The following is a 9,069-nucleotide window of genomic DNA, read 5'->3' on the forward strand; positions in this document are numbered from 1 at the left end:
TTTAACTATTTTCTTAAATTTAAACTAGGGTCTTGAAAACACAGTGCACATGAAAAGAACAAGTAGTGAACAAGACCTTAATCAAAATTGCCAGTTCATTTGCAAAACAGATACTGATGGCCCACAACCAACAGGGCCTTTCTTAGGCTTTGTGCTACATTTTGGCAATGAAGAGAGGAAAGACAACCTCTTCTCTCAGACAACTAACCATTTTGGGAGTCACGATTTCAACACTGTGTGCAGAGTGATAGGACAAAGGTCAAAGAGTAGAGGCAGGCATCTCAGTCTAGTTTCATAAAAATGCTTTTGGAGCGATCTCAAAGTTAAGCAGGGTGTACAAGCTAAGCATTATAACAGGCAACATGAAAGCCTCAATTTAAGACACATTTACATCACTTACTTGTGTGGGTTACTGTTCCAAGCTCCTTACAAATATGAACTCATTCAATCCTCATCACTATCCCATGGGTAAGCACTGTTACTAAACTAATTTTACAAGTGAGAAAACTGAAGTAACTACAAGTTAAGTGAATTGCCCAAGGTCAACAGCAGGTCAACAGCAGGCACAGCCAGGACTTAAATATAGGTATTGTGGGCCTCCATAGTCTCTACAGGAGACTTTTAATAGGGAATTTACATACTCATGGAGAGCAACACACAATCAAGGAAGAACAAGTGGGTTGGCATTTCCTGAGGGCAAGTTATAACTGGGACAATGTCAAGAGATGAAGGAAGCTAAAGAAGTGAATGAGAACGATGTTACACTGAAAAACCAGGGTTTTATCTTAAACGAATCATTGTAATCATTGGGATAACAGGATTTTGTCTCAATATTAGAAAGAAGATTCTCTAGCATCATGGATTATGGGATACAAGATGGCTGGGTTGGAGGTAGAAAGACCTGGTAAGGGGTACCTGCAATAGCACAAGTGAGAGAAACAGTGAAATATGGTTGGAGGGAAGTTGAAGCTCACATGAGTTATTCTAGGAGAGGATATGTGAGGGCTTAAGCTGTTGATGTTGGAAAAGGAGAGAAAGTTGTGTCTGGAGTGATTGCTCTGAGTTTCTGATTAAGGTAACAGTGTAGACAGTGGTGACTACTGGGATAAAGAAGAAAACAAGATAATTGAACATTAGAAAATGCTTATGATACCATGTAAAGAGAAAAAGAAAGTAGAGCTCAGAATTGTATATTCTGTATTGTCCTTTAAAAAATATGTGTGTAATATGCACGGAAAAGCTCTGGTGAAAACAAGAACAACTATTCATTGTAAATGGTAAAATTTCTCAGAACTTTTTATTTTTCCCTGTATCTTCTAAATTTTCTGCAATGAACATGAATTTGTTATTTTTCCATTAAACTAAAATTAAGTGTTACTGGAAGGATTTAGACAGTGATCTTACTTAAAGTTAACTTCTATGATCTTTCAGGAAAGCAAATAAAGTACTTAGCAAAAGTAGATGATTTATTAACTTTGGATCAGGAATTCCCCTCTTAGGAAGCTAAAGTAATACGTAGGTTCTCACGTGTTTATTTATAAATATATTTATTGTCATGCAGAAAAATTAGCATTAGCAATCAGGGTTGTTGAAAACAATTATAGCACAAGTGTGTGAATGCATATTATACATTCATTAGAACAGTTACTTATAAAAATACTTAATCATCAGGGAAAATACTTCTGATATATGAAAACAGCAGGGTATGAGTTCTTTGATGCTATTTGCATAGGATATCTCTGAGTGAAATATGATACTGATTTTCTTTGACTTGCATTTTTTAAGATCTGTAAAATATACCTACGTATTTACTTATAAAATATAATAAAACATAAAAATAAAGACATTTAGTTCGAAGTGTGAGCAGTATCACTGCTGTTTAATCATTTCAAATGGGCTTATGTTGGACTGTAAGTACACAGCCAAAGAGGAGTGGAAAAGTCACCTAGACTATGAGGCTGGCTGTGTCAGGGGAAGCAATTGGTCAAAAATCATGATTATAGTTGAGAATAAGTATGAAGGACCAATAATTACATTAAAAAGGATGTTTCTCAGGAGTATTTGAATATAAGAGGGATCATAGCTTTAAACTTAAAGAAGCACTAAATTTTGGAATTTCAGATACTAAGAAGATAAAAGGATATTTTTTGAGATATTATCATATTCTTGAGATTTCTAAAAACCAATGTTCAGAGCCTACACATAAATAGTGGACTTATTTGTGTTTTAGGCAAGTACTGCTTGTGTTATTATGTTTAGATATTTGGATACATTGACCAACATTCAGATATGGTAGTGCTATGACTTGACTTCCATGGAAAATGTGAAACTTAAGGTAGCCATGTTTTTCCTTTGTCCCATGAAAAGTAATAGAATCTTTAGAAAATTAATTCATCTTCATTTAACCTTTATCAGTTTTTGAAGAAACCATAAATATTTTAGATTCATTTGACAGAGCTAAAAATCCTAGGGTGTTAAAATAATTGAAACGATGGTATCCACATGTATATATCTTTAACTGCATGTTACTGGAACTTTTATGCTAATCTTTATATTAATTATTTATTGAATGACTACTATGTGCAAGTACTTTAAATGCATTATCTCATTTAATTCGCAGAAGAGATAAAACTTAGAAATAGATCAGAAACTGACTGGGAGCATTTAAATTGATTTTGTTATGTGACCACCAGGCTAGTAAGCAACAGATTCATTAGACAAGTAGGTAGTATAATCTACATTTGATAGGTGTTGGTATCAAGGCTGTGGCCCAAAGTCACATTACTGGAGCACAGTGTTGGAATCAAGATTCAAACAAAATTTGGTTGGAGCCTCTATGGCAACAATGTTTCCAGCATTTCTAGAAAATAGTATACCACTTACCATCCTTTAAAAACACTCTTGAGAATTTTCCATCTTAATAACTGATCTTCTCTTTTATAGGTACTTGTTAAATATTTCTCATAGTGCTTCCATACATTTTTTGTGGTCATATTTTTCATATACAGCTGTTGACAATTTATTTTATAAAGAGATAATTGATATACAACATGATATTAGTTTCAGGCACATAGCATAATGATTTGATATTTGTACATATTGAGAAATAATCACTACAGTAAATCTAGGAAGGATCTGTTATCATACACAGCTTCATAATTTTTTTTCTTGTGATGAGAACTTTTAAGATCTACTCTCTTAACTTTCAAATATGCAAGATAGTATTATTAACTATAGTCACCATGCTGTGCATTACATCCCTATGGCTTATTTATTTCATAAGTGGAAGTTTGTACCTTTTGACTCCTTTCATCCATTTGCAACCACCAATCTGCTGTTCTCTGTATCCATGAGCTTCTTTTTATTTTTTATTTTCGATTCCACATATAAGGGAGACCATACAGTATTTGTCATTTTTTGTCTGACTTATTTCACTTAGTATAATATGCTCAGGGTGAACCTATATTGTCACAAATGGAAAGATTTTATTCTTTTTTTTTTTGCTGAATAATAGTCCAGTGTATACAAATATGCACCACATCTTCTTTATTCTTTCATTCATTGATGGACAATTAGGTTGTTTCTGTATCTTGGTTATTGTACCTAATGCTGCAATGAACATGAGGGTGCATATATCTTTTTGAGTTAGTGTTTCTGCTTTCTTTAGGTAAATACCCAGAAGTGGAATTCCTGGATCATATGTTAGTTGTATTTTTAATTTTTTGAGGGACTTACATACTCTATAGTGGCTGCACCAATTTACATTCGCACAAACAGTATATAAGTGTTCCTTTTTCTCCACATCCTCGCTAGCATTTTTTTACCTTTTGTCGTTTTGATAATACTATTCTAACAGGTGTGAGGTGATATTGTGGTTTCAATTTGCATTTCCTGATGATTAATGACACTGAGCACATTTTCATGTACATGTAGGCCATCTGTATGTCTTCTTTGGACAAATGTCTATTCAGGCCCTGTGCCCAGTTTTAAATTGAATTGTTTTTGCTAATGAGTTGTATGAGTTCTTCGTATATTTTGGATATTAACCCCTCATTAGATATATGATTTGAAAATATTTTCTCCCATTTAGTAGGTTGTCTTTTCATTTTGTTGATGATTTCCTTTGCAGTATAGAAGTTTTTTAGTTTAATGTAGTCCCACTTTTGTTATTGTTTTTGTTGCCCTTGCTTTTGGTTTCAAATCCAAAAAAAAAAAAAAAAATCACAAAAACTATGCCAAGGAAATTACCTCCTATGTTTTCTTCTAGGACTTTTCTGGTTTCAGGTCTCATATTCAAGTCTTTAATCCATTTGAGTTAATTTTTGTGTATGGTGTAACACAGTGGTCCAGTTTCATTCTGTTGCATGTTGCTGTCCAGTTTTTCCAACACAATTTATTGATGAGCCTGTCCTTTCCTCATTGTATATTCTTGGCTCCTTTGTCATAAATTAATTGATCATATACATTGAGTTTATTTGGGAACTACCTATTTGTTCTATTGATCTATGTCTCTTTTTTTAGGCCAGTTCCATATTGTTTTGATGACTATAGCTTTGCAATATAGTTTGAAGTCAGGGAGTGTGTGATGATATAGTTTGAAGTCAGGGAGTATGATGCCTCCAGCTTTGTTCTTCTTTCTCAAGATTGCTTTGTCTACTTGGGGTCTTTTGTGGCTCCACACAGATTTTAGGATCTTTTATTTCTGTGGAAAAAATGCCATTGGAATTTTGATAGGGATTTCACTGAGTCTGTATATTGCTTTGTGTAATATGCACATTTTAACAATATTAATTCTTCCAATACATGAGCATGGAATATATTTCCATTTATTTGTGCCTTCTTTAATTTCTTTAATCTGTGTCTTATAGTTTTCAGAATACAGGTTTTTCACCTTGGTTAAATTTATCCCTGAGTATTTTATTCTTTTTATTTTTTTTATATTTTTTTATTTTATTCTTTTTGATGCAATTATAAAGGGAATGGTTTTCTTAATTTCTCTTTCTGAGAGTTTGTTGTTAGTGCATAGAAATACAGTAGATTTTTTATATTGATTTTGTATCCTCCAACTTTACTGAATTCATTTATTAGTTTTAACAGTTTTTTTGTAGAGACTTTAGGGTTTTCTACATATAATATTATGTCATATGCAAAGAGTGACAGTTTTACTTCTTCCTTTCCAATTTAGATGCCTTTATTTTTCTTGCCTACTTGCTCTGGCTAGGACTTCCAAAACTATTTTAAGTAGTATTTACCTGTTAAATATTTCTTATAGTGCTTATGTTTATTCCTTTTGTAGTCATACCTTTTATATATAGTTGTTGACAATTTAATTTTTATAGTATGTAACTTTCCATATGTTCTATATATCTCTGTACTGTCATGATTTAACTTAATCATTTTGGGTTAAGGAGAAAGAGTTCTCTTCTGGAATTAAAAATATATATTTCTTTTTTTCCCCACAGCCCTTTCTCTTTTCTTTTCTCCATGTCTTTCTACCTCTTCCTTCCTTCTTTCCAATCTTTTTTTTTTTTTTTTAAATAACTATTGTATTTAAACCTTGCAGTATTGGGAGAGGGGAGATTTGATATGGGGGTAGGTGTGATTTTTCATTCTATGTGATTTTTCATCTTACCAAGGACAGAAATATAATGGGAGAATTTTTTTCTTCAATGATTTTAAGAAAATATTGAATATTTATATTGGAACTCATTATTCCTTAGTTTTACTTGTTCTTATGAAGCAAGAATTGTTTTCTCTATTTTGCAGATAAGTCAACTGAATCTCAGAGAGATTAAATGATGCATCCAAAGCCATTCAGCAAGGAAGTTTTCTGAATGTGGGTTTGAACCCAGATCTGCCTGGTGTCAATGCTCATGATCTTTTTTATTCATATGCTCTCTTACTTTATTTTAAACATAGGATTATTAGACTTCAGAGATGAAAGAGCATTTGAGATTACTCATTCCAACAACTTCAATTCATGTTTTAGGGAACTGTAGCCTAGAGGAGTTAGACCACTTAGTTAAGTTCATGTAACCATAAAGTTATTGGGTTGGGCATAAAGTTCATTTGTTTTTTCCATAAGATGGCTCTAGTAGTGCTTAGTTGTCTAACTTCATTAGAAACAATTTTGTTAGATTGTATTGTGACAGCTATCATATCAGCGTGCATTAAAAAAAAACTTATCAAAACTGGTGAATTTTTGTGTAGCCATTTTAATATTGAAGATGGAAGAAAAAAGCAACATTTTCAGAATATTATGCTTTATTATTTCAAGAAAGGTAAGAATGCAACTGAAACGCAAAAAAAGGATTTATGCAGTGTATGGTGAAGGTGCTGTGACTGATTGAACATGTCAAAAGTGGTTTGTGAAGTTTTGTGCTGGAGATATCTCACTGGATGATGCTCCACGGTCGGGTAGACCAGTTGAAGTTTGATAGTGATCAAATCGAGACAATAACTGAGAGCAATCAACCTTATACACGTGGGAGATAGCCGACATACTCAAAATATCCAAATCAAGAGCTGAAAATCATTTGCACCAGCTTGATTATGTTAATCACTTTGATGTTTGGGTTCCACATAAGTTAAGCAAAAAAACTCTTGACTATATTTCCGCATACAATTCTCCACTTACACGTAAGGAAAACATTCTGTTTTTAAAACAAATTGTGACGGGTGATGAGAAGTGGATAGTGCACAATAATGTGGAACGGAAGAGATTGTGGGGCAATGAAGTGAACCACCATCAACCACACCAAAGGCCGTCTTCATCCAAAGAAAGTGATGTTGTGTATATGGTGGGGTTGGAAGGGAGTCCTCTATTATGAGCTCCTTCTGGAAAACCAAACGATTAATTCCAGCAAGTACTGCTCCCAGTTAGACTGACTGAAAGCAGCACTCGACAAAACACGTCCGGAAGTAGTCAAAAGAAAATGCATAATCTTCCATCAGGATAGCACAGGACTACATGTTTCTTTGAAGACCAGGCAAAAACTGTTACAGTTTGGCTGGGAAGTTCTGATTCATCTGCTGTATTCACCAGATATTGCACTTTCAGATTTCCATTGATTTCGGTCTTTACAAAATTCTCTTAATGGAAAAAAATTCAATTCCCTGGATGACTATAAAAGGCACCTGGAACAGTTCTTTGCTCAAAAAAATAAAAAAGTTTTGGGGAGATGGAATTATGAAGTTGCCTGGAAAATAGCAGAAGGTAGTGGAACAAAAGGGTGAATAAGTTGTTCAATAAAGTTCTTAGTGAAAATGAAAAATGTGTCTTATTTTTAACTTAAAATCTGAAGGAACTTTTTGGCCAACCCAATACTATAGCACCAGCATTAATTGTGGTTGCTTTCTTTCCATATTTCAGGAACTAACAAATTGTCCTAAATTCCTTGGCTTACTGGGTTTAAATTTAAAACATAGACTCCTACACTTTACTTTTCCTTGGCAAGAAGGTGGAGTAGGACTTGACTATTCACATTGCACACTTTTTGGATCGGCATCTAGTCTTTTCATTGCTTGAGTTTCTCTCTGTAAAGGAGATATATAATGAAAAACAATCATTACAAGGGAAATTGGATCTTCTTAGTGATAACAACATGGTAGCCTTTGCTATGTATGTATACCAAAACCTTTGTTCTGATGATATTCCTCATGCCTTGAGAGAAAAAAGAACCACTGTTGCTGTACAACTGAAACAGCTTCAGGCAGAAACAGAACCAATTGTGAAGATGTTTGAAGATCCAGAAACTACAAAGCAAATGCAGTCAAACAGGGATGGTCAGATGCGATTTGACTACCTGGCAGACAAGCATGGTTTTAGGCAGGAATGTTTAGAGACACTCTTGGTATGCAAAATTCCTATATAAATGTGGAAATTACTCTTGAGCTGCTGAATATCTTTACTTCTTTAGAGTGTTGGTTCCAGCAACGGATAGAAATGCTTTGAGTTCATTCTGGGGAAAACTGGTTTCTGAAATCTTAATGCAGAATTGGGATGCAGCCATGGAAGACCTTACATGGCTAAAAGAGACCATAGATACAATTCTGTGAGTTCTCCACTTCAGTCTCTTCAGCAGCGACCACGGCTCATTCATTAGTCTCTGTTTGTTTTCTTCAATAACCCCAAGGGCGTGATAATGTTATCGATCTCTTCCTTTACCATCCTCAGTATCTTAATGCAATTCAGACGATGTGTCCACATATTCTCCACTGTTTGACCACAACAGTCATAACAAAGAAAGATGTTTGAAAACGCCACAGGTGCTAAAATATCTGGTCCAAGTTATTCAACAGGAGTCTTAAACATGTAAAGATCCAATTACAGAGTTTGTTGAATGCTTATATGTTAACTTTCACTTTGATGGGGCTCAGAAAAAGCTGAGGGAATGTGAATCAGTGCTAGTGAATGATTTTTTCTTGGTGGCTTGTCTTGAGGACTTCATTAAAAATGTCTGTCTCTTCATATTTAAGACTTTTTGTCCATCCATCAGTGTATCAGCATTAACATGTTGGCAGATAAACTGAACATGTCTCCAGAAGAAGCTGAAAGGTGGGTTGTAAATTTGATTAGAAATACAAGACTGGATGCCAAGATTGATTCTAAATTATGTCATGTGCTTATGGGTAACAATGCAGTCTCACCCTTTCAGCAAGTGATTGAAAAGACCAAAAGCTTTTCATTTAAAAGCCAGGTGTTGGCCATGAATATTGAGAAGAAAACCAGAATAGTAGGTCAGAGGTTCCTAACTGTATAACTCAGGACTCTGGCTTCTACTGAAGAACTGTACAGAAAAAAAGAAAAATCTATAAAAGAAAGGTGAAATAAAACCATTTTACAAAGATGAAACATTATAGAAACAATTAACATGTTAAATATAAATTTTGGAGACTTTGAATAAAATTGGCTGTGCTTCATTAAAAAATAAAATAAAAAATAATAAAACATAGACTCCTGAAGTAGGGAGATGAAATAGAAAAAGATGTACCATTTGGACAAATGATGATTTTGTGCAATTAAAACTGTACCCCTGCCTCAATGTCAGGTATCTGGGTGCAAGGATT

At 34.0% G+C, this 9,069-nt stretch overlaps 1 pseudogene; it reads left to right on the forward strand.

The window, feature by feature from the left end:
* Positions 1-7,465: 7,465 nt before the first annotated feature.
* LOC101273631 (eukaryotic translation initiation factor 3 subunit E-like) lies at positions 7,466-8,821 on the forward strand (annotated as a pseudogene).
* Positions 8,822-9,069: the final 248 nt, after the last annotated feature.

This window comes from Orcinus orca, chromosome 5, assembly GCF_937001465.1.
Source record: "Orcinus orca chromosome 5, mOrcOrc1.1, whole genome shotgun sequence".
In the NCBI taxonomy this organism is placed as follows: Eukaryota; Metazoa; Chordata; class Mammalia; order Artiodactyla; family Delphinidae; genus Orcinus; species Orcinus orca.